A 26,191-nucleotide genomic window follows, 5' to 3' on the forward strand; every position below is an offset into this window, starting at 1 on the left:
AAAACAGGTACTTACTAATTTGTTTTCTTGCATGTATATTCTTTGTAGTTTCAGACATCCCTTAGCTATGACGATCATGCCTTCATCTGAGATCTTGTAACACTGGTCAAAATGAGTATCTTTGAGTTCTCTGCATTTTGATCCCAGCTGTAAACAAAGGGATTTGGCTGAAAACTCAGAAAGTAACAAAAATATATACCATACGAGGATTTTAAGCATTATTTGAAAATCATACTAGAGATAAATACTTACTTATAAATTACTTTTAAAAGGAAATAGAATAAATGATCTATAACTGAAAACAGTACAGTATTCATCTTTTAACTTACATGTTTCAATAACTTCACAGGATGGCCATCAAGTACTTAAGATTCCTTATCATTCAAATTCACATTTTATTTCTCTTAGAGTCTTAATAGTGGAGAAAGACAATGGTAGGAACAAACTAAAGGTGTAAATTATAGGGTATTCAAAAAATTTAACATTATACTACACTAAAATTCAAATAAAAATTGAGAAAAATAAAAAAGTAATTAAAATTTTAAATTGTAATCCAATTTTATAAAGAAACATATATTTAAATTTACATTCACATATGAGAAAAGAGACTGCCAGGTTTACCAACCAAGTGTTAACAGTAGTTATTCCTGATGAGTGAATATGCAGGCTATTTTTGCCTTTCTATCAATCTCTAATTTTTTAAACAAATAATTTTATAATGAAAATGTTTCAAGTTCTATTTCAAATAAAGTGATGATAGTAGGATATATAGACTCATTTACTTTTATAGTGAGAATAATAAATACAAAGTAGGCTATTCTAATGTAGGCTATACTATAATCAATAAATATTCCTTTAGAAATATAAATTCCATGAAGACAGGAATTTTTCTGTCTTATTAAATAATAAATCTGTGGTATCTTACACTTATCTAATATTTAATAAATATTTGTTGAATGGGTGAAAATGCAAAGCAGGGTCATGCGTGTAAAGAGTTCTCTTGACGATTTTTCCTTCAGTGCTGGGACTTGAATCACCCAAAGCCTTGTGTACACTAAGTAAAACTGCACCACTGAATACATCCCCAGTCCTGACAGCTTTTTTAAAATGAGTAAACATAGAAAACTATGATTGTGGTTTCACATACCGCTATGTCCTACTCAATTCATAGATCTAACCCGGGTCCATGGACAGCGCTCAAGTTCCCAGGAGAGTTGATAAAGAATTTGAATTTATCTTCACATTCTCTCCTACCAACTTTAGCCTTTCACATAATATGAACAAAACATCACAGTAGGTTAGCTACATTTATGACCCTAAACAAATCAAATATAATTTCATATTTCACTGTCTGAAAATATCTAGCAATATCATTTTTCCTTATTAGTATTCATCACACTCATTAAACCATCTACCCGATCTTAATTCATTACAAGTGGTACATATATTTCCAGAACTAATGTACATGACTTAGATCTCAAAAAGCTGAATCCAAAACCAATATTGGCAAAATCAGAACAGTAAGTATGCTACAGACAACAGGTTCACATACGTCTGGCTACAAGGTTGACCCTGGGAATAAAACCACTACAACTCTTGAAAATCAGCTTAAGTAGCAGTTAAACCCTCCAATTGCCTCCCCATTACTGCAAAGCCTGACCTTGCACACATCACATAATTGTCAAAGACTGGAGCTCCTGGGGAATTTCGGACTGGTGTATATCACACATAGCTGGGAACAGAAGCATATTGGTGAAAATGTGGGGATTGATACTTCTGCAAGCAGAGAGGCATCGCAGCTTCCTGAGGCACCTCAGCCTGTGGTGAGTGCCCAGCACAGTCTGCCCAAATCTCAGACTGTTCCGGACCCCCCAGGCTTCTGGGTGCAGAGAAATGGAACAGTGGGTTAGAGGCCACTACAGCTGCCTCCCCATCCCCCCCAGCTACACTTGGAAGTCTGCTGAGCTCCTGACGGATGGGCGGGCCTACACTAACCCCCGAGCCCAGCCGCACCTAGCCATCTCCTGCAGAGGAGGAGCTGGGCGGATCCGGAGTCCCTGCAGAAGCCCGTTCCTTTGTCTGAAGGACTGAATACTTCTGCAAACAGGGAGGCATCGCAGCTTCCTGAGGCACCTCAGCCTGTGGTGAGTGCCCAGCACAGTCTGCCCAAATCTCAGACTGTTCCGGACCTCCCAGGCTTCTGGGTGCAGTGAAGTGGAGCAGTGGGTTAGAGGCCACTACAGCTGCCCCCCCCCCCCCGGCTACACTTGGAAGTCTGCTGAGCTCCTGACGGATGGGCGGGCCTACACTAACCCCCGAGCCCAGCCGCGCCTAGCCATCTGCCTGCAGAGGAGGAGCTGGGTGGATCTGGAGTGCCTTCAGAAGTCCCTTCCTTTGCCTAGAGGACTGTGGATATCTCTGCAAGCAGGGAGGGATCACAGGCTCCTGAGGCACTGTGGCCTGTGGAGAGCACCCTAACCCGGCTGCAATTGAAGAGCTGTGGATCTTCCAAGGGGCAGGTGGGCGCACAGTGTCCCTGAGGCCCAGCTTGTCTGGAACTGCGGAGTTCTGAGCAGGAAGAGGAGGGACACTGGTTCTGCAGGCCCAATGGCTTGGGGTAGTGCGGTGTCAGAGGCTCAGTAGCTCCAAGCATAGAAGGGGATTTTCAACAAATCCTGAGGAAGCTTTCAAATAACACTTGAAACACAGAAATATACAAAATGACAAAACGAAAGACCAAATTACAACCTCAAACCTCCAGCCCATCTCAGGAAACCCTAGGAGCAATGTATATAGAAGAAAATATATCCCATCCACCTCATATATCGGACATAATAGCTACTGAAGTTGACAAACAACTCCAGGAAGCTTTAAAGAAATTCAAACTCGAAATAATCTCCCAGATAAAAGAAGAAATGATAAAAGAAATGAAAGAGATTCTAAATATATCTAAAGAAAAAACAGATAAAAAATTGGAGGAACTAAACAAAAAGATAGAATCCCTAGACGAGCAATATAAGAAACAAACAGAATACATAATGCAGATGCACAGAGATATACAGGAAATAAAAAACTCCACTGAAAGTTGTAAAAACCGCCTTAATGAAAGTGAAGATAGAATTTCAGACCTTGAAGACATGATTGCAGCTAGTGAACAGGAAAGGAAAGATCTTTTGAAAATAACAAGGAATCAGGAAACAACAATTCAACAACTGCAAGACGATGCAAAGAAGAATAACATAAGAATGATAGGGATTAATGAAAGAGAGGGAGACAACATAAAGGATGTCAAGCGGATATTTAGAGAAGTAATAGCTGAAAATTTCCCAAGCATGAGATCAGAAACTGACATCAAGATCAGTGAAGCATATAGAACTCCAAACACTCATAACCAAAATAAAACTACACCCAGACATATAATAATCACCATCCCAGAAATCCAACACAAGAATAGATTACTAAAAGCTGTCAGAGAGAAAAGACAGATCACTTATAAAGGAAAACCTATCAGAATCACAGCAGACTTCTCAGCACAAACGATAAAGTCAAGAAGAGCATGGAGTGAAATATTCCAGATCCTAAAGCAAAATGATTTCCAACCAAGACTGATATATCCTGCAAAACTATCATTCAAAATAGATGGTGCAATACGATACTTCCATGACAAAGAACAGCTGAAGAACTTCATGAACACCAAACCGACCCTGCAAAAAATATTGAAAGGCAGTTTAGATACACAAAGGAAAAAACCAATAAGCAAAGCAAATAATTAAACAGAACAGAAAGATAAAGATGCAACAGCAGAGAGATAACATTCCTACAATTAACCAGCATTTAACAGTAATAACCATTAATGTAAATGGTCTCAATGCACCAATCAAAAGAAACAGACTAGCAGAATGGATCAAGAAACAAAATCCAACCATATGCTGTTTACAGGAAACCCATCTAACCCAGAAGGATACTCACAGACTGAAAGTCAAAGGATGGAAAACAATTCTTCATGCAGCAGGAATCCAGAAAAAGGCAGGAGTAGCCATTCTGTTTGCAGACAACGTGAACTTTAAACCAACAATGACCATAAAGGACAAAGAAGGTCACTACATACTTGTAAGGGGAAAACTCCAAGAGGAAGAGATAACAATCTTAAATATATACGCACCAAACTCCAGAGCACCAAGTTATATAAAACAATTATTAACAGAAATGAAAACTCAAATTATCAGTAACACAATTGTAACAGGAGACCTTAATACGCCATTGACACCAAGGGACAGATCAACCAGACAGAAAATGAGCAAAGAAATAACAGAACTGAATCACACCTGTGAACAAATGGTTTTGATAGACATATACAGGATGTTCCACCCAACAACATCAGAATACACATTCTTCTCAGCAGTACATGGATCATTTTCTAAAATAGACCATATATTAGCTCACAGAACATATTTAAACAAGTGCAAAAGAGCTGAAATCATCCCTTGCATGTTATCGGATCATAGCGCTCTGAAATTAGAAATTAATGATAAAAGATACTGCAAAAATCCCACAAACACATGGAAACTGAATAACACACTCTTGAGTAATCAGTGGGTCACAGAGGAAATTAAAGAAGAAATCAAACAATACCTAAAAGAAAATGAAAATACAGATACAACTTACCGGAACCTGTGGGATGCAATGAAAGCCGTCCTGAGAGGAAAATTTATTGCACTGAGTTCCCACATCAGGAAAACAGAACGAATACAAATAAATAACTTGATGCTACACCTCAAACAGCTAGAAAAAGAAGAGCAAGTCAAGCCCAAAGCCAAAAGAAGAGAGGAAATTATAAAAATCAGAGCAGAAATCAATGCAATAGAGACTAAGAAAACAATCCAAAGAATCAACAAATCAAAGAGTTGGTTCTTTGAAAGAATAAATAAAATCGATAAGCCCCTAGCCAACCTTATTAAAAAAAAGGAAGAAAAAGCTCAAATTCATGCAATAAGAAATGAAAAAGGAGAAATCACTACAGACCCAATAGAAATACAGAACATCATCAACACCTACTTCGAAAACCTCTACTCTCAAAAGTTTGATAACACAGAAGAAATAGACAGATTCTTAGAAGCATATGAAGTGCCAAAGCTAGATCAAGAGGATGTAAAACTGTTGAATAACCCAATCTCTGTTACTGAAATTGAAAATGTAATTAAGTCCTTACCCACCAAGAAGAGCCCAGGCCCAGATGGATTCACTGCAGAATTCTACAAGAAATACAAAGAAGACCTAATGCCGACACTCCTCAAACTGTTCAATGAAATTGAAAGGGAAGCAATCCTTCCTAAGTCGTTCCTGGAAGCAAATATTACTCTAGTACCAAAACCTGAGAAAGACCCAACTAAAAAAGAGAACTATAGACCGATCTCCCTAATGAACACAGATGCAAAAATCCTCAATAAAATATTGGCTAATAGGATCCAGCAAATCATCAAGAAGATTATACACCATGACCAAGTGGGATTCATCCCAGGAATGCAAGGATGGTTCAACATACGCAAATCAATAAATGTAATCCACCATATCAATAAAGCCAAAAATAAGAAGCACATGATCATTTCTATAGATGCAGAAAAAGCCTTCGATAAGGTCCAACATTTATTCATGATAAAAACTCTACAGAAAATTGGAATAGATGGTCTTTACCTCAATATAATAAAGGCCATTTATGACAAACCAACAGCCAGCATCCTTCTAAATGGCCAAAAATTGAAAGCCTTTACTTTAAAATCAGGCACAAGACAAGGATGTCCTTTATCACCACTCCTATTTAATATAGTACTGGAAGTACTAGCCAGAGCAATTAGGCAAGAAAGAGAAATAAAAGGGGTAAAGATAGGAAAAGAAGAAGTTAAGTTATCATTGTTTGCAGATGACATGATACTCTACATAGAAGACCCCCTAAACTCCATTGAAATACTCTTAGATACAATAAATAAATTCAGTAATGTGGCTGGATACAAAATCAATACTCAGAAATCAATAGCATTCCTATACACGAACAACAAAATTACAGAGAGGGAAATAAGAGAAACTGGACTATTCACATTAGCAAGCAAAAAAATGAAATATTTAGGAATTACTCTTACGAAAGAAGTGAAAGACTTATACAGTGAAAACTATAATACACTGAAAAAGGAAATTGAAGATGATCTCAGAAAATGGAAAGACATCCCTTGCTCATGGATAGGAAGAACAAACATTGTGAAGATGGCCATTCTCCCAAAACTCTTATACAGATTCAATGCAATCCCAATAGAAATACCATCAACATACCTTATAGATCTAGAGAAATCACTCCTAAATTTCATCTGGAACCAGAAGAGACCTAGAATCGCAAAGGCAATTCTAAGCAGCAAAGGCAAAGCAGGAGGCATCACAATCCCTGACTTGAAATTATACTACAAAGCAACAGTAGTAAAATCAACATGGTATTGGAATCAAAACAGAGGCGAAGATCAATGGAATAGATTAGAAGATACAACCACAACTACAAACACACTCAACCACCTTATCTTTGATAAAGGAGCCAAGCAGGTTCACTGGAAGAACGACAGTCTCTTTAATAAATGGTGCTGGAAAAACTGGCTCTCCATTTGCCGAAAACTAAAGCTAGACCCATGTCTATCACCATGTACTAAATTAAAATCTAAATGGGTCAAAGATCTGAATATTAAAACAGAAACACTAAATCTATTGGAAGACAAAGTGGGTAGAAACCTTGGAGACATAGGAGTAGGTAGAGAATTCATGAACAGGACTCAAACCGCACGGGAAACACTTCCCAGAATCAATAACTGGGACCACATCTTATTAAAAAGTTTCTGCATGTCAAAAGAAATCTCCAGCATAGTGAAAAGAAAACCCACAAACTGGGAAAAGATTTTAGTGAACTCTCTCTCAGACAAGGGACTCTTGTCTAAAACATATAAAGAATTAAAAAAACTCAGACCTCCAAAATTCAAAGATCCAATCCAAAAATGGGCATCTGAGATGAATACGCAATTCTCAGATGAAGAAATGCAAATGGCAAATAAATATATGAAAACATGCTCATCATCATTGGTCATCAGAGAAATGCAAATTAAAACCACACTGAGATTCCATCTCACTCCTGAAAGAATGGCCAGGATCAAGAAAACCAACAACAACAAATGCTGGAGAGGATGTGGGGAAAAAGGAACTCTCCTGCACTGTTGGTGGGAGTGTAGACTGGTACAGCCTTTGTGGAGGTCTGTCTGGAGGTTTCTCAAAAAGTTGGGATTGGAAATCCCATTTATTCCAGCTATTCCACTTCTAGGCATATTCCCAGAAGAACTGAAAGCATCATACCACAGTGATTTATGTGCACCTATGTTTATAGCAGCACAATTTGTAATCACCAGATCTTGGAAACAACCCAAGTGTCCATCAACTGAGGAATGGATAAAAAAGTTGTGGTATTTCTATACAATGGAATATTATTCAGCTATAAAGAAGGATCACATTGAGATATTTATCAATAAATGGGCGCAGCTTGAGACCATACTCATAAGTGAAATAAATCAATCTCGCATGTATGAATACCGAATAGTTTCCCTAATGTAAGTAATGATTCAAATATATGAAAATATGTGGCAATCATGATTCCCCATTATGTGGCCTTGAAGCCTTATAAAATTTTCACTTATTAATTAGAAAGGCTTTATTCCGGGCTTCTTGATATGGAAATATTTGAAGCTATAGTATATGAAGTTTTATCCAAAAATCTCAAGGAAAAAGACAGACACTATGGTAACTATTATTCTTTAAAAAAATTATTTAGTTATTTCTTATGTTTATTTTAATTAAGGAAAAAATTTAAAAAATTAGGATATATAATAGTAACTCTTTTCGATTTCCTATTAACTTGTTTTGAAGTCCTGTAATGCTCCCACGATCTTGTTTTGACTGATTAGACTCTGTTCCATTCTGTGGGATAGTATCAGGTCCGAGGGTATAGGCAACTACTTTGAAGGCAGTAAGATTCACTAAGATGCCCATTCTGGTTTGACTGTTGTCTCCTTTGGAAGTCCTGTAATGTTTACAATGTCTAAGTTTTATTGGTCTTGTTCTCTACTGTTTTGTCCAACTTTATAATATCTAATGCGATAGACAAATCTTTTTAAGGAAACAAGAGACAACGTTGATAACTATTGTTAATAACCGTATACTCTGTTCTACATCATGTGCTAAGTCTATCCTTGGTTTTCACTGACAGCTTTGTTCTGCCATATTTGACTTTATTCTCCCCCCCCCCAAAAAGTAATAAGAACTAAGGAGTAATAAAATCTAAAATGTGTAAATTTAGTTGTAAAAAGAGAGGAAGGGGAAAAAAGAGCTCTAACGGATATAACAGCAAGTGTGTATAGGGATGTTGAATAGCTGACTATATTAATGTTTTTGGATCATTGAACACAGCTGTTTGTAGTCTCTCTGTTTGAATGTCTACTTTGTATTCTTTGATACTGTGATTTGAGCAACTATTTCCAAGATAATAATATGTAATCTATTAACAGGTGATTTCTTACTGTTATGCTTTTTTTTTGTAGTTCTGTATTATATGTAACCTTACACTGCTTTGTTTTGTTTTGTGTTTTTCTCTTTTTCCTCTTAAATAAAAAAAAAATACATCAAAAAAAAAAAAGGCAAATGGGCCAGGCATGTCCATGAAGCTTCTTTCATAATGACATTAATCCCTTTTAATCCTCATAACTTAATCACTTCTGAAAAGGCCCTACCTCTTAAGACCACCACTCTGGGGTTTAAATTCTAATATATGAACTTTGGAGGGCCATTCATATAACCTATCCACCATATTGCCAGCCTCGTCTGCCCAGTATGTATAAGCACAGATGTCTTTGTCATGGATGAATCCCTAACAACTTGTGCAGTGCCTGCCACATGGTCAGCACTCAACAAAGATTTGTTAATGTTCAAACAAAAGAATAAATGAATAAGTTAGTACATGAATAAATACATATGGAGTTCTTTAGGGCCTTGGTGATACTGATGTCATCACTCTGTCTTTGATCCTAATGTATCTTGTCCAGAAGTGTTGGTAAATTTCCTTTAGTTGTCATAAAAAAAAAAGAAAATGTGGGGATTGCGTGAAAGTCTATAATAGTGAAAATAGAGTAGTCCAAATAAATAATTGTATTCAATTTTCGAGGATGAAAGGATATGAACTTCCAAACTGAAAGAGTCATCCAAATGTCTATCACAAATGATAGACTTATGGCAATGCAAATTATCATAAGACTCTATTATCCTAGCTATCAACAAGATTACATGAACTTCCAGAGAATGACAGATTTCATGAAAAGGATTTCGACTTTAAAATGCTCCAAACATCTTACCAACAGTAAAAGCAACAAAGCAATGCCATCAAATTCAAAAAGAAAACTATTTCTAATATAAAGATAGGCACTTGATTTAGACCATGAATTAACTGTGCTGGTATAATTCAAGATATTTACAGGTACAGAAGTTCTCAGAATATTTATTTCCCATACACATTTATTAAGATGTAATTAGAAACTGCGCTCTACAAAACATAAGAATATACCAAAAGAAAGAGGACAAGACCTCTGGGTAATGAGATCTACCTCAACATCAAAATAAAGAACAACTCAGGTTAATGTTGGAGGTAAAATATTAAGATGACTTATGAAATGCAACAACATTTACATGCAAGAAGTCCTGACTAGTGCCAAGTGTGGTGGCATATGCCTGTAATCCCAGCACTCAGGAGGCTACGACAGGAGGATTGTTGTAAATTCAAGACCAAGCCTGGGCTGCAAAGTGAGCTCAATGACAGTATGAACTGCTTAATGAGATCCTGTCTCAAAAAAAAAAAAAAAAAAAAAAAAGGAAGCCCAGACTAGGAAATCTTAGAAATCCGTGTTAAGGGAATACAAGCCAGCTAAAGAAGAAAAAAATTATTCATTCCAATAAAACAGAATTTTGTAGATTGAAAAAATAATGGGCAAATGATTTTGAAATGTGAATACAAAATACTTACTAACAAAATTAAAATTATGACGGAATTAGAGGATAAAGAGACAGAGAAGGATAAATTCACTAAATTCTTCCATGGCTAGAAATCATCTATGTAGCCAAAGTAGACTATTTATAAAAATACAAATAAACATGACAAAACTACTTTCTCCATCTGGAGGAAGTCCTGTTAATCTAATTCCTAGTCTTAACACTAATTTTTATTTAATAAAGGAAACATGTTCATTCATCTCCACACCTCTCTTTAGGAACAAGTTGCCCAGACCAAATAAGTAATCCTCACTTCTTTAATAGGGGCCACGCTGCTGGTCTGGTCTAGTCAATGACTAAGTCATGTGGTCAAATTTCAGAGTCAAGTTAACAACCTCATTCAGGTCCATTTCGTAAGCAACATTCTCCATCTTAGAGTTTCTGAATAATAAGGTTTGTGTTTTTTTCTCTATCACTATTTCTCTCATTTATCAATTTTACCACATCTTGGGCAGAAAAACACAGATCTCGAGAACTCAGCACCCAGTATTTCAGGAATAAACACTGAGAAATAAAACAGAATTAACATATAAGATGTAACTAAGCTTTTCGGCTGAGTCTCAGACATCACTGTGTGCACAACTTGGTAGAACCTCATGTTAAGACCTATAAATCACACTGTTATAGACAAAAAAAAGATAAACTAATTACAAGAAATGCTGACATCGATATTTAGTTTTGTTGGCTTTATCAATAAGGAAATTACTTTTCAGAGGCAAAACACATTGCTAATCATATATAAATAGGACCACGTGCATGACAGTTGCAGAAATGATCAGTATAACATGGTAAAGCTAATAATGAAGATGCCTCAGAAGACAAGTAATTATTACTCACTACTACTGAATATAAATGTCATTTAATATCACTACAGAAACTAATTGTTTCATTTTAGATATCACTGAAAAAATACATTACATTATCGTCTACATAATCTAAACTCCAGATTATGCAGTCACATAAAGTCAATAATTATACTCAATGTATTCTCAATTTTGCTGATACCTTCCAAATCTCTCACTTGTTTACAACCCTCTGAAAAATATTCAGATGGCTGCAAACAACCCCTGTGAAAAATATCCCTGCACTGCGCACAGGGCACACACCTGTAATCCCAGAGCTCTGGTAGGCTGAGGCAGGAGGACTGAAATATGGAGCACACCCTGGGCAATTTTACTACTTAGCAATACTCTGTCTCAAAGAAAGAAAAGAAAAAAAAGGAAAGAAAATGTAATGACAAGACCCACTCGACCTGACCCAACCCTGGATAGGCTAGGTGGCTATTAGGGATGTAGCTCAATGACAGCACTTGCCTAACATATAAGACCCTGGGTTCAATCCCTTACACTACCTAAAATACCAAGAGAAGCTACAGTAATTTCAGAAAGTCTGCAAAGATAAAAAAAAAAGAACATTACATTACACTCCAAAAAGACATGGCAATTTTTAGTGTATGTACACTAAATAATCAAAATACATGCCAGATGCAATGCTTCATGCCTATAATTCCTGCATTTGGGAAGTTGAGGCAAAGGATCACTATGACTACAAATTCAAAGCCAGCCTGGGCTACACAGCAAGTTAAAAAGCCCAGCCTACACAACATGTCAGAACCTTGTTTCAGAAAATAAACAAGATTCAGAGTATGTGAGGCAAAAATTAAAGAACCACAGGATAGTTAGATGAATTCACCATAAAAGGTAAGAACTCTCACTATATGATCCAGCAATCATATTCCTTGGTATTTCTGTAAAGCTGAAAACTTATATCCACACAAAATCCCATGTACAGAAGCTTATAGCAACTTTATTCATAATTGCCAAAACTTGGAAGCAACCAAAATGTCCTTCAGAAATTGAAAGGATAGCTAAACTATGGTACACACATATAATGGGATATTATCCAGTGCCATATATATACATATACATATATATATATATATATATATATATATATATATATATATATATATATACTATGAAAAGACACAGAGGAACCACAGGATAGTTAGATGAATCCACCATAAAAGGTAAGACCTCTCACTATATGATCCAGCAATCATAAATGCGTATTACAGCAATTATAAATACATATTACTAAGTGAAAGAATCCAATCTGAAAAGACTACATATTCTATGATTCCAATTAGAATCAGAGTTATTCTGGAAAAGTTAAAACTACAAAACAAATTTAAAGATAAGTGATTGCCAGAGGTTAGAGAGGAGTACAAAAGAATAGGCATAGAACCAAGGACTTTAAGGCAGTAAATATACTCTGCATGATACTATAATGGTACATACATGTGATTGTATACTGGTTGAAACCCACAAGACATACAGAATCCACAGATAAACTATGGACTTAGGGAATAATGCTGTTTGATGCCAGTATATGAGCTACAATAAGTAAGTTACACTGATGGGAGACGCTGATGAGGGAAACCGTGTACGTGTGGGAACGGGGAGTACATTGGAATCTATGCCTCTCTCAATTTCCCTATGAATTTAAAACTGCTGTAAAGTAAGGTTTTTTTAAACTATCTTTAAAAATTAGGACTATTTCTTTTAAAATTAGGCAGCAAATAAAATTTTTAAATTAAAATTACTTCCAAAATGATTAATCAGGCATAAAAATTTCCCAGTAATACTATAAATTAAGAAAAAAATTCTTAAAAGCAATCCTCCAAAAATGTAAAAATTATAATTACTAACTTTAAAAAATTATAACTTCAGATAGAAAAGAAAAGTTATCAAGGGTAAACATACAAATAAGGACCACAGTTCAAAACGACATAGTAACTCTTAACATGTATGCACCTAAAAACAAAGTATGTGAAACATATGTGAAGCAAAACTGACTAAACTGTAGGAGAAAAATAGATAAATCTATTATTATTGTTGGAAACTCTGATATCTTATTAGAAATGAACAGATTCAGAAGGCAAAAAAGAGTACAAATGTAATTCAATTCCAACACCACTAACAATGAACTAGCCATAATGAACATCTACAGATTACTTCATTCAACATCAGAATATACATCTTTCTCAAGCTCACATGGAACACTCAGACTATATCTTAGGACCTAAAACACACTTAAAAAATTAAAAAAAACTGAAATTGCCGCATCTGCTTTCAGACAGTAGTGAATTAAACTGGAAATCAATAACAGATCACCAGAAAGTCCCAAAATACTTAAGAGATTAAACAACATACTCCTAAATGTGTCAAAGAAATCTCAAAAGCAATCTTTTTTTTTTTTTTTGTCTTTTTGTCTTTTGAAAGTCTCATTATACAGTTCAGGCCATTCAGGCCAACCTTGAGCTCACTTTGTAGCCCATGCTGGTTTCAAATTGCAATGATCCTCTTGCCTCAGCCTCTCAAATGCTGGGATCACAGGCATGTACCACCACCCTCCTTAAAGAGAAATACTAAAAGTATTTTCAACTAAACTAAAATGAAAGTACAATGTGTCAGAATGTACAGAATGAAGCAAAAATAGCACTCAAAGGGGAATTTATAATTAGGGGTATTACAATAAATGGAATTGTTTGAGTTACATTCAAGTATACAGTATGTAGAAATACAACTAATTTTTTGTAGTCTGGCACTCTACTGAAAAGATTATTTCAAAAAGTTTACGAATTATGGTTTTCTATACATAAAAGCATGATATCTAGAAATAGAAATTATTTTACTTTTTTAAAGTATTTTACACCTCTTGTCAGATTACTCTGGTTTGAGTTCCTAGCACCATGTAAAACAGAAGCACTAAAAAAGCAAGTGTTAATTTGTAATGGCTAAATCTTGGAAATAACCCAAATGCCCATCAATTGAGAAATGAATAAAAAAGATGTGATATTTTTATACAATGGAGTACTATTCAGCTAGAAAGATAAACAAAAGACATTTATAGGTAAATGAATGCAAGTAGAGACCATATTTTCTCTTATCAAACTCTCATGTGTAGACATCATATTGTCTCCATCATGTAAGATACTGAAAGATTTAGTTAGATCCAAAAACATACCACAGTATTGTGAAACGGAATAAAACTGCTCAAAAGGAAAAAAAATAACTGGGATGGGGAAAAAGAGAAAAGAAGGAAAGGAAAACAATATATATATGATAGCTAAGATAACTGTGCTATTGGTCCTGTTAGTTCAGGGAAAGAAACTATGATTGCTTATATTGTTTGATCTGTTTTGTATGTCCATATGTAATCTGAGCAACTATTTTGAAGGTAACAATATGTAATATAGTAATCGTTAATTTCCTATCAGCTTGTTTTAAAATTCTATATTGTTTCCATTGCTTTGTTTTGCTTTATTGTTTTGTTTTCATTTAATCTTAAAATAAAAATTTATTTAAGAAAAAAATAAAAATAAAAAAGCAAGTGTTCCTGTCTTATTCCTGATCTTAAGGGGAAAGTTTGCCATTTTCAACCAGTGTATCAACTCTGGTTTTGTCACATGGGGCTTTTAATACTGTTAAGGAAGTATCACTTTATTTCTTGTTTGGTAGGTACTTTTATCATAAATGGTGTTGATTTTTCCAAATAATTCTTCTCTACCAATTAAGATGTTTATGTTGGTTTTTCTCCTGAAATCTGTTATTGCGGCATATTAAAGTGACTGGTTTTGTGTACTGAATCTACATATGGGATAAGCTGCATTTGATCATGATGTGTAATCTTTTCAATATGCTGCCAGATTCATTTTGTTAGCACTTTACAGGCAAGTTCTACACAATCATTAAAGATATTGGTCTACAGTTGCCTTCGTTTATTTTTGGTAGTGTCTTCATACGATTTCAGAATCAAGGTAACAAAGGTCTCATGAAAGTAGGAAGAGCTGCCTTAACTTTTTGCAAGAATCTGAGAAGGATTAGAGTTAATTCCTCTTTAAATGTTTGGTAAAACTAATCAGTAGATACTTGATGCTTGGCTTTTCTTACCTGTGAGGATTTTTTAAGTGAACTAATTGTATGTCCTGACTTTTTATAACTCTGTAACTCTATTCAGATTTTTTTCAGGTTTTCTAACTCTTGAATCAATTTTTAAATCTTTGTTTTTTGAGACAGCATCTCTCAGGCTGGGGATTTAGCTCAGCAGCATAAACGCCTGCTTTGCAAGCACATGGTCATGAGTTCAATCCCTGGTATTGATAAACAAAAAGAGAGAGAGAGAGAGAGAGAGAGAGAGAGAGAGAGAGAGAGAGAGAGTATCTCTCTACATAGTTCAACCTGGCCTTAAACTCACTTTGTAGCCCAGGCTGGCTTCAAACTCACAGCAATCTTTTTGTCTTAGCCTCCCAACTGCATGGATTACAGGTATGAATCACCACAGCAGGCTTGTTGAATCATTTTTTATAGTTTTTGTATTTCTAGAAATTCGTCCACTTTAGGCTATCCAATTTGTTGATGTATAGTTATAGTTTTTTAATACAATCCTTTTTATTTCTGCAAAGTCAAGAGTAACATCCACTCTCATTTATGATTTAGTAATTTGAGCAATTTGTCTTCTCCCAACCCCATAGGTCAGTCTAGTTAAAAGTTTGACACAGTTTTTTTTTTTAATCTTTTCAACAAATTTATTTTTTTCCTTCATTTTCTTGATTCCACACATGGGGGTAAAGGTAGAATATTTGTCTAAGGCTGGCTTACTTCACGTAACGTAATCTCTACTTTCATCCATTTCCCTAAAAACATTACATTGCTCTTTATTGTTAAATCATACTTCCATTATGTATATAATATCACATTTTCTTTAATTATCCACTGATGAGCCACTGTAAATAGTGGCACAATTAAGACGGGCATCCAAGCATCTCGGTCAAATGCTAATTCTGATTACTTCAAAAAAACACTGGGACAGTATAGTTGGATCATGTGGTCATTCTACTTTTGATCTGGAGAGTTTCATCCTTACTTCCATAGTGGTCATACTAATTTAGGGATACAGTTTTCCTTCATCCTCACCAGCATTTTATTATTTTTTATACTTTTGATAGCCATTCTGACTGAAGTGAGACCAAATTTCAATGTCGTTATGATTGGTATTTCCATGATGGCTAAAGACGTTAAACAATTTTTTCATATAATTCTTAGCCACTTGTAACTCTTCTAAGAAGTAACAAAACCCAAAATGTGTAGCTGTCATTGTACAAAAGAGAGGAAAAGAAAGTGCCCTAAATGATATAACTGCATGTATGTTTAAGTATATAAGATAGAAAATGATATCACTGAGTTTTATTGGATCATTGAACAGAACTGTTTGCAGTCTCACTGTTGGAATGTCCACTTTACAAGCTTTAACTTTGTGACTTGAACAATTATTTGTAAGATGACAATATGTAATCCATTAACTAGTGATTTCCTACTGTTTATTTTTTTCTGTAAATCTGTATAACTTGTACCCATTCTCTGCTTTTTGTACCCTTTTTCTCCTTAAATAAAATTTTAAAAAGAAAAGAAAAAGAAAAAAAAAAGTCACTACAGTACCCAGTGCTGATCATGGAGTGTCATGATGTGAAATCCAGCAATACTATTATTCTTTGTTCAGGATAATTTTATCCTGCTTTAGTTTGTTTAGTCTAAACATAAATGATGATATGGATAACTGCATGTATGTTTAAGTGTATAGGATTGACAACCATGTTTTTGTTGTTAAGTTTTTGTTGGACAGTTGAACAGAACTGTTTGCAATCTCGCTGTTTGAATTCCCACTTTACATGCTCCATTTTTGTATCTTGAAAAACTATTTGTAAAACGACAATATGTAAACATCAACTAGTGATTTCTTACTATTTACTTTTTTCTCTGAACGTACTATTTCTACCTATTTTCTGTTTTGTTTAGTCTTTCTTTAAATAAAATTTTATAAAAAAGAAAAAAAAAAGTTCTGTTCATTTGCCATCTACTGATTGGATTGCTTGTTCATTTGGTGTTCAGTTCTTCATAATATTCTGGGTATTAAGCCTCTGTCACAAAAGTAGCTGACCCAACTTTTCTACTATTATGTAGGCTGTCTTTTCACTGTTATTTTCTTTGTTGTACAGAAGCTTTTTAATTTGATGCAATTCCATTTGCCAATTTTTGCTATTTTTGTTGAACTCCTGAAGTCCTATTTAGGAAGTCACTTCCTACACCTATATCTTGAAATGGTTGGGCTGCAGATTTAGCTCAGCAGCATAAGCGCCTGCCTTGCAAGCAGGCAGTTGTGAGTTTGATCCCCGGTACCGATAAAAAGGAAAAAGACAAAAAAAAAAAAGAAATGGTTACCCTATATTTTAATCTGGTAATTTCAAAGTTTCAGGTTTTCCATTAAGGTCTTTGATCAATTTTTTTGTTGATTTTATTCAGGGAAAGAGACAGGGGTCTAGTTTCAATCTTCTACATACAGATATTCATTTTTCTCAGAACAATTTGTTAAAGAGTCAGTATTTCGAACGAGATCTCTATTAAATTCGAAAGCTTAAAAACAAACTATGACAAAACAAAGCCTTTTGCCTACTCTTTCTAGCTAGTTTTGTGGTGGGTGTAAGTCATCTATGGCCTCAGCGGTTAGTTATTGTGCACAAGAAAGATGAGTATCTGGGTATGTATCTTGGTCAAATGCTGATTCTGATTCTGCTTTCGCCTTGGTCTTTAGATCCTGTTGGTACTGAATTTAACACCCAATGATGAACGTTTATAGTCTTTTAGTGTTTTTCTTTTTTTATTTTTTTTAACCAGGAATTGAACTCATGACAACCTTGCACTTGCTAGGCACACGCTTATGCTACTGAGCTACTTCCCCGGACTGTCTCATGTTTTTCTAAGCATGTGTCCTACCTTGGGCATGCATGTGGCTTTCTAAATTTTCTTGTACATACTAGTGCTCTAAATGCCTTAACTACCAAACTGTCCCCCCCCCACCACCACAAAAAAACATTTATCCAGGACTCGGGCTTTTTCCCAGGCCTCAGGAAGTCTACTGTATGTCTCACTGTAATTTTTACACAAAACAGCTGCAAGATTTTTCATTTGCCTTATGTTTCTAATCAATGCCCATTTGCTTTTTATCCCTGACAAAGTTCTAAATTAGGTAACACAGATACATAAGTACTAGTCACAGCTCTTCAGGTAGCTTCCAAATGTGTTAGAAAGACAAATACAATAATTTGCAAATACGGTTTAGCTTGGCACCAGAGACCTAGGTCACATACTAGGAATATAAGTTGCTCTCTTCACATCAACTGCCAAGTTGGGAAAAGGGTGCAGCAAAGACAAGCAAAAAAGTCAGAATGCATTCCTGGCATTTTTTAGTTACCCTTTTCTTGGTTCAACTTTTCCTTGGTTGCTATAAACTTCTGACTTGTTTTCCAGAGTTCTGACGTTATTCTAATAGTTCTGGCTTGTTTTTCAATGTGTTTGTAGAGAGACATAATTTTAAAGCTACCTGATACATACAACACTTTGCTGATACCACTCTAAATCTTTATTTTTAAAAAGCTGAAAATTCATTGTATAGTTAAGTTGAAATTTACTAAGACAAAATTTATTCTTTTGAACCATTTTAATCTGGAAAATACCCACAGTAACACAGTTCTAGAAATTTTTACTGAGATCCACAAATTAAACTGATGTGTGACAGTGAGTCATATACAATAGTAACTTAATAGATGTAATTTCTTGAATTTATTTTAATATTGTACTTTTACTATTGCTATTATTTGATTTCTGACAAATGCTAGATGGTTAGGAAATATTAGAAAAACTAAACAACTTATTCTTAGGTAAATGCTCTTTACACACACACACACATTTCAGGTATATAATTATACTTTTATAGGATGTTTATGATAGATATACAATGCACTAATTGTTCCACTAGTCAAATTATTTGATATGACTTTTATGGAAATAAAAGTATTGAAATTTCAAGGTGGTATTTTGCAAAAAAGACAATCTAATTTGGAGGTGCTTCACAGGTTTGTAAAACACTATTTAATTTTTTTCTCTTTTTTTCTTTTTCTTTTCTTTTTGGTAGAGGAATCAAACAGATACTTGTGCTACTGAGCTATATCCCCAGCCCTTATATATTGTTACGCAAAACCCAAAACTTTATTTAAAATCTTAAACTGTAGATCCATTAGCACTCAAAATGAAACGCTTTGTTTTGCAAACTAATAGAATTCAAAAGCGAACAGATCAGTATTTGCTAAAGTCAATCAAAATCATAGCATTTAAAACCCTACTATATTTTAAAGTCATTATCAATAAAACATATACCATTCTAAAACATTTGCCAGCTTTACTGACAGTAAAAAATTATCAGTAGAATTAACAACTCAGTCAACTACCAAGTTACTGAGTTAGGAAAAAATAATAATCTTAAGGAAATGTAGACATTATGAGTAATTCTATTCCTGGCTTTTGCAACTTTATTATACATCAAAGTTGTCAGCTTACTGAGATCATAATAAACTCTACAGAAGAGTTTATCAAATACCAATGGGTCATAAAGCTAATATAGAAGAGTGGGGATCAAGGCCCAAATTTAACATAGTATCAAAGAATAAAACAGGTATCAATATACTTGCACATAAAGATAAATATGATAGTCTTACTATACCCATAACACTACTCCATCAAAAGAAGTATCTAAAATAGGATATATCTTCCTACAGCACAGCCTTAAGCACAGGAAAATATTAATGTACACTTCAATGAGATTTCTGTGAAATTACTGAAGAAAAATATTAAAGGGGTATTGTTTTACTATTTCTATGAGAATACTACCTCATATAGCTTATCCATAATTTAGAAATCTTGAAAATCTGAAGTAAACATCTAAACAACTTAACAAATTATAATGTATCATATGTTCGTTGAAACTCATTAATTTCAAACTAGTAAAATTTACAATGCTTAATTGACACACTAAGTATTGATCTTTAAAGGACATTCTAATTTCTCCTTACTTCAACCATAACTATGCTTACAGTCCATTTCACAAATATTATAAGGAACATTCTCAGAAGTTTGCTAAACTGGTACCTAGTGGTATACAAAGATTTAAATATGTAACACACTTAATCCAGTTCTTGCTGCATAAACCTTTATAGAAAATGTTTCACTGTAAAACTAACTTGCTGAAAATTTCTATCAAAATAAGCAAAATCATGCTACATTCATAAAACGTGTATTTCCTCATAAGTGATTGCTTTAATATATTTTAAAACTTCATAAAGCATTTCACTCATAAATTGTTCTATAGAAAGCAGAAACAGACCAGGAAAAGTATTAAAATAAATGACTAAAACTGGACAATTTGCCTTTATAATGAAAGAGCCTCCTTCATAAATTGGTAACATTTTTTTTTTGGTCTTTTTCCTTTTTCTCAGTACCAGGGATCGAACTCACGACTGCCTGCTTGCAAGGCAGGCACTTATGCCGCTGAGCTAAATCCCCAGCCCGGTAACATTCTTAATACACAAATTGAACTGACAAACTCAGTAGTCACTAGGACAGAATTAGGACAGTAACCTGAGGTTCTTCTAAATACTGAGTTTTCAATGAATTCATTAGGTTTAAACTTAAGGATCTTCACTGGTTCAGTGAAGAAGCTATAAATCCCATTTCTAAAGGAAAGTATCTCAAAAAGAAAGTACATATAAACCTACTTTCAATAAAATTATTAGGCCACACATAGGTAAATACTACGTTTTTACTGATTTTATACGCTTCCAACTGGACCTCCACTTTATGTCTTAAAATACTCAGTATTTTAAAGCATATAAGCAAGTCATTTAGTAACTGAAAGGAAAAACTGAAACTTAAATTTTAGCTCTACCCAAACTACTGACCCAAACTACATACTGTTACTTAGTATAAAACGTCACACTAAATCTTTTTTGAAAAACTCATAAATTAGTATGAGTCTGTGGCTTGCCACAGAAGCTGATGCACTTACTACAAAACACTCTAGTTCACAAACCTAAATAAATATTCATGGTGTGTAAAATGACTCACTTTAAGCTGTAAGCATTAATTTTAATATGAAAACTCTTAAAGTGTTGCTTCAAAAGAACAGTTTGAATTGCTGAATAAAATCACTGCATAAGTGTTCAAATTTACCTGTTTGAGTCCTTCATCAGTAAGTTTGTCCTGGTTGCCTACATGTACTTTTTAAAGTAAAGGACAGTGAGAGGCAACTACAATAATAGAGGTGTCAGAAAGCTGTTTACACCTGTACGCTGTATACCTAAGTAGTCCAGGACACTTAAATGCTAGAACACATATGCCAGTGTCAGACATACTGCGACAATCAGAAATGTTGATTTCTATTATATTCTGACTTCTTGATGCAATTTTTTCCAATAATTCATCAGTGACCTAGGAGAGAAAGAAAGCAATAAACTTAAATTGTTCCTAAAAGCAGAAAGTTACATTTTAAATTTTTCCCATAATATTCATTAGATCACAGAATAACTATATAACAAAAAGAAAAGCCTTATTATTAAAGCATAACAAGAACTGTGGTATGATAAAAATATGTACGTTTGCTCTCTATCCTCCACTTTCTGACAGAGCTTCTAAAACTCTCGGAATTTCCTGATTGCTCATGTCTTTTGTTATTTATAACAAATCCTTGGACCACACCAGTTGGTCAGAACTAGCTGCCTCAGAGTCTGCCACTAGACAGTGCTTCAGTATGGGGTTGGCTACCATAAAGACTAACCAGGTGAACAAAGGGTGTTGTTTTTCAGGCTATATCTAGGTAATAAAAACTCCTCAAAAGGATATTCAAAGAGCCTCTAAATTGAGAAACACATCCATGTGCCAGGAGGGTGACATACCTTGCTATGACACATTTCTGTTTGGTTGCTCCTGAGCTACATTCACTATAATAAATCAGTAAATGTAAGTTTTTCCTGAGTTCAATATGTTTAACTCCTTATAAAACCTGAGGTCTCACTGGAGGAACTCTTGAAATTTATAGCTCTTCTATCAGAGCTATAGAAGGCTCCAGAGATTTGCAATTGACATCTGAAGTGGAGACACTCTGTTAAGACCCTTAACTTGTGAGGAATATGCTAACCTTGGCAGATAGTGTCAGAAATGAACTGAATTGGACGCTCAGGTGATGTAATATTGGTTATTAATGTAAAAGAAACTATGCCTTGGGTATCAGAAGCAATGTGAGAAAATACCAAGGAAAAATGTTTGTATTCATTTTCAATGAAAGCCAAAAAATTCATCCTTTTTGGGGAAAAACTCACTTTAGTTTAAACTTAAAGCTTACCAAAAATTTACCACGAACAAAGCTGCATTGAGATTTTAAATGTGGTGTTTTCCACTTTTAGATCAACAAATAATGTACATCAGTCATGCTATATGAACGCTGATTTTTTTTTTTGTCTTTTTCCTTTTTTTATCAGTACCAGGGATCGAACCCATGACTGCCTGCTTCCAAGGCAGGTACTTAGGCCGCTGAGCTAAATCCCCAACCCCGAATGCTGATTTTTTATACATGATATCACATAATACTACAGATTTAATTTCAATTGTTTTACTACTATCAGGATACTAACACATATGTAATTAATTCATAGCACAGAAAATATATATTGTATTTCAAAATACCAAAAATTCTATAGAAATGTCCATGTCGAAAAAATGTATTCAGAACATAATAATCTTACAATTTATCAGACAAAATATACACACAGATATCAGAATTTTTTAAAAAGTCAATCTCTACATGTTCCCTGACCAATCATCACACTTGAAAGGGAAACAAAGTTAATGTTAAGTCTTTGGGGTAAAAGTAACAGAGAAGGAAAATTCACATGAAATTTTAAATGGAAAAAGAAAAACAAAATAGACAGCTGAAAAACAGGAGGAGTAAGAGCCAAAAATAAAACTGTTTGTTTATGCTTTCTGAAAACAGCATCAGTGGAAACTCCTCCCTGAAAGAAAAGATTCTCCTTTTCTTTCTTTCTTCTTTCTTTTTTTTTTTTTTTTTTTTTTGTACCGGGGATCGAACTCACGACCTCATTCTTGCAAGGCAGGTGCTTGTGCCCTGAGCTAAATCCCCAGCCCCTCCTTTTATTTTTTCATCTCCAAATCTTACTATCAGCAGAAGAAAGTCATTCTTAGTGCAATTTTGCTGTAAACAGTTTTGACATCGAAGAGTAATGAAGTAAAGGGTAAATGGATTATTTCACAATTTTTTTATTCTGTTAGACACACCTGACATCATTCTCTCTATACACAAATTTCATGAACTTAAGCAATAACTAATTCTGTAATCATTTTAAACTCTTACCAATAAGCACAAAAGAAAAACTGAATAATTTAATATAAATGCTCAGGAACACGTCTGTTCAAAATGCGACCATCATACATAAACTACCAGTGGTGTAGAACTGACTTATACTCACTCAACCACATAAACTGAGAGCTTCTTTCCAAATCTAAATTCACTGGCATCACATACATAGCTTGAAATTAGCCACGGTAAAATGATTTATATCATAGAAGTAGGCAAGCAGCAAAAATCAGAACATTTTTTTGGAAGCTTGTTGTTAAATATCTAACCACACCTCAGTAAGGGAGTAATATTCCAAGGAGGCATTTAGAACACATTTATTAGTCAAAAAAATCCTATTCTCAGTGGCTATTTTTATGTATTTCTAATGCTAAATACTATCAAGTTTTAAGTATGAATTCAAAATGTTTCAACAAACTGCAATAAGCACTATAAGTTCCAGGATTCCATCAACATGAATAAAGAAAATTGGTATAAATATAAAATGGATTATTATTTGGTCATAAAGAATGAAAACATGTTATTTGCAAAAAAAAAAAGGATGACATCTGAAACCATGTTAACTAAAATAAGTGAGACACAAAGTTAAATTTCATAGTTTCTTATTAAAAACAAAATATAAATAAATTTTAAAAATTAAAGCGAGCCAGTATAAAACAGAAAGACAGCATTTCTTTGTGTGTGTGAGGTGTTTTTTTGGGGGGAGTTCGGTTTTTTTGTATTGCCTTGATTTGTTTTTGTCTTTTTGAGACAGAGTCTCACTATGCAGTTCAGTCTGACCTTGGTCTCACTTTGTAGCCCATGTTGTTCTCGAACTTGCAAACAATTCTCCTGCCTCAGCCTCCCAACTGCTGGAATTATAGGTGTGTGCCACCATGCCAGCTTTTAAGGCAGGTATTTTGAGAAGCTAAAGGGGGTTGGGGAGGGGCATACAAGGGGAGGCAAAGGAATTATAAATTATCAAGATGAATTTATATATATATATATATATATATATATATATATATATATATACACACACACAAACAACAACTGTGTAATAGGAGAATTAGAAAATTTGTCAAAAGGAAAGTTTTTAAATAAGAGCATATGTTACTTTCATTTCTTCAGCCATGAAACACTGAAATAGTACCTCTTCATAGCACTGCTCCGAGGATCAAATGTGTTACTATGCATAAAGCCCTCAGAACAGTACACAGCACAAAGGCAGAGATGCACAAAAAGTTTGCCGTCAGTTTCTACTGTTAAACTATTGCAATCTCTCCACAAAAAGGAACTGTTTACTAATTTTAAAAAGTCAAGGCTTGGGGATATAGCTCAGTGGCACAGTGCCTGCCTGGCAAGCACCAGGTCCTGAGTTCAATTCCCAGTACAAAGAAAAAAAAAAGTCAAAGGAAAAAGAGGAAAGACATAACGAAATATGATAAATATTTTAAAAGAACCTAAATAACCTATGTATGCTTAAAACTATCTTGTTCACTATGATAACCTAACTTCAACTTGAATTTTTCCAAAATACACTAAGAAAGCACAAAATTGTATACTGTAGCCATTTGAACTACCTTGAACAACAACATAGAAGAGATTTTTTAAGAGGAAGGAGTTTTTTTTTTTAACTCAGTAGGTCAAATTGAATATTTCCATACCTGTTGACAACTACTAAGATCCAATTGCTTCCAAAACTGGAAGTCTAAACAAAGGTCACGCCAATACCTGCAAACCAATGATGCAGAAACACAACGTTCATCCAGGGACAAATTGGAAAATATCTGTAATTAAAAGAAAACATATATGTAGTAAACATTGCCCGGGTATAGGAAAAGGCTTTAATTAGTTAGAAAATTAATTACTTAAAATAAGGAAATCATCTTGAATACAAGTAGCCATAGAAAAGTCATTGTTAAGCGTTACTCTATACAGGAGCTAAGAACAGGGGCTGAAGGGGGAGAGAACAAAGGGATACCAGCATGTATGTATGCATGCGTCTGTGTATTTGTTTGCATTTTAAAAAGATTGGAAGGATAAGCCAAAAACCAATAAAGACTGCTTTTCTTTAGGGAAAGAGAAAAAAGACTAGGAAGAGGACTAGAATGAAAGTGAGATTAAAGATCTCTAATTTGACCTTGGAATTATCTAAACATTTTATATGCAATTTAATAGGAAAAAAAACAAATCATAAGAAAAGCACACTACCTCTACAATATCTTTTTCTAGAAATCCATAATTCCAATCTCTTACTGGGAAAAACTACACACCTAATGTGGGCCATTCTACAAAACACCTCGTCAAAACTCCTCAAAATATTCTGTCTTGAGAAACAAGAAAAAACTGAGGAACTACCACAGTCCAGAAAGATTAATGCAAAATGATAAGTAATGCAATCCTGAATCAGATCCTCGGACAGAAAAGGATATTAAAGGAAACAGGCAAAATCTAAATAAAGGTGGAGTTCACGCAACATAATACAACAATGTTCACAGTGCCAGCAAATGTACCACAGCAATGAAAGGTAATAAAATTTTGCAAAGCAAATGGCGTACAAAGTACAGTGATACCTCAGTTATCCAACTCAATTTACTCCAAACTTATGTTGAAAAACCAAGATGTTTGAGAACTAAACATATTTTTCCCATAAGAAAAATGGAAAACCACTAGTTCTGAGATCTAAAAGTTACATTTATAAATTCATTTTTCCAGAACATTAACAAGTTTTGTGATCATTTGTTTCTTTAACTCTTGCTTTAACTCTACACGGTTCTCC

At 34.4% G+C, this 26,191-nt stretch overlaps 1 long non-coding RNA gene across 1 annotated transcript; it reads right to left on the reverse strand.

Moving 5' to 3' along the window:
* On the reverse strand, positions 1 to 25,195 carry LOC134478191 (uncharacterized). Its single transcript, XR_010050677.1, has 3 exons — positions 25,077 to 25,195; positions 21,234 to 21,491; positions 1 to 147 (listed from the first exon to the last, which is right to left on the reverse strand). It is a non-coding gene; the product is annotated as an uncharacterized LOC134478191 (long non-coding RNA).
* Positions 25,196 to 26,191: the final 996 nt, after the last annotated feature.

Source organism: Cavia porcellus, unplaced genomic scaffold (assembly GCF_034190915.1).
Source record: "Cavia porcellus strain 051 isolate PalLab524CR breed Dunkin Hartley unplaced genomic scaffold, mCavPor4.1 scaffold_12, whole genome shotgun sequence".
Lineage (NCBI taxonomy): Eukaryota > Metazoa > Chordata > Mammalia > Rodentia > Caviidae > Cavia > Cavia porcellus.